Below are 1,401 nucleotides of genomic sequence, written 5' to 3' on the forward strand. Positions count from 1 at the left end.
TCTCCAGCCAAGATACTGCCCTGCTCTCCCCAAAGCTTCCTGTGTGGTCTCTCCTCCCTCCTACCTCCCACCCCAGAAGTTCAGGCTCTGCCTCCTGGCAGCCTCTGCTCTTCCCCCACTCTAGGCCTTCCCTCTACTTTGGCTTGTGCTGACCCTTTCTTCCTCCACCAGTGCCCCGAGTCCCCCACAGGCCACCAGAGTCCCCCCAGAAGGCCACCATCTGCAAATAGCACAACTGGAAGCTGCCCCCCAGTTTGCAGGGCTATCTCCCCTCATTAGAGCCCCAAGAACATCCGCTGCAGGGGTTCACAAGGCCATTTGAGTTTTAAAGGCAACCCTCCCCACACCCAAAAGAAAAAGTTTCAAAAACTTTTAAGGTCCACTTACATACAAACCCTTCTGGGCCTGTTGCCTGGACTTGGGACTCACCCACCCCTAAATTCGAAGAAATCTCTTCTGGGGAAGGTTTTTGTTTTTACCACAGCCGCTCCCTCGTCCAGGGCTTTTGGAAGTGGGGGTGGTCACAGGTCCTGGGAGCACAGTTCGGGCTGGCCTGGCCTGACCCTTCAGGCCACGATCAGGCCAGGGGTCACCGAGCAGTCACATGTCACTGAATGAGAAGCCTTGAACTGAGGCTGAGAAATGAAGTTGGGAAACAGCTCAGCCAAAGGCAATTGGGCTTTTTTTTTTCTTATGCTTTCGTGGGGGAGGGGGGGAGCGGCGGGGGGGAGGGGGGCTCTATTGTCCAACTAACCTTCCACGATGCTGGAAAATTGAATTTATTTCCTGAGCAGTCTGATCCAATTTCCCCTGGGTGGGAATGAGGTTGGGCTCCCCTCCCTGCTGCTCCAACTAGAAGCTTCTGGCTCTACTCAGAGACTGGACCCTGAGCCCTGGCCCAGCCAGGCAGCACCCCACCCCCAATCCGATCCTCCCTTGGGAAGCCCCCCCTCCCACCCCTGCATGTGGGGGAAACTTTCTCAGGAGCTTCAAGTTTCCTTGTCCTTCTCGCTCAGCAACCAGCTGTCTTGGCCTGTCTCCCACACACTCCAGCTTTCCGTGCGTGCCCCTCTGAGTCCTCGGGGCTCCCCCCTCTGCCTCTACCCTCCAGGGCTCCAGGGCAAGCCGATAGAGAGAAGGACAGCTGTAAAGCATTTGTGCTGGCCGCCAGGCTGGCGGGGGAGCCATCTGCAGCGGGGTAGCTGCCAGGCCTGAAATGACGAGAACCTTGGGCCTCAGCCCAGCTCCAGCCAGGCCCCAGCCCTTCCACCCCAACCCTCAGCACAAGAACCTCTGTCTGCCAAGACCAAGGAGGCCAGGGGTGAGGAGAATGACCTGGAGGCCACTCCAGGAGCCTGGGGGCAGGCACAGTCAGCCCCTACTTGGCACCCTGCCTCTGAG

This window comes from Myotis brandtii, unplaced genomic scaffold (assembly GCF_000412655.1).
Source record: "Myotis brandtii unplaced genomic scaffold, ASM41265v1 scaffold157, whole genome shotgun sequence".
Classification (NCBI taxonomy): domain Eukaryota; kingdom Metazoa; phylum Chordata; class Mammalia; order Chiroptera; family Vespertilionidae; genus Myotis; species Myotis brandtii.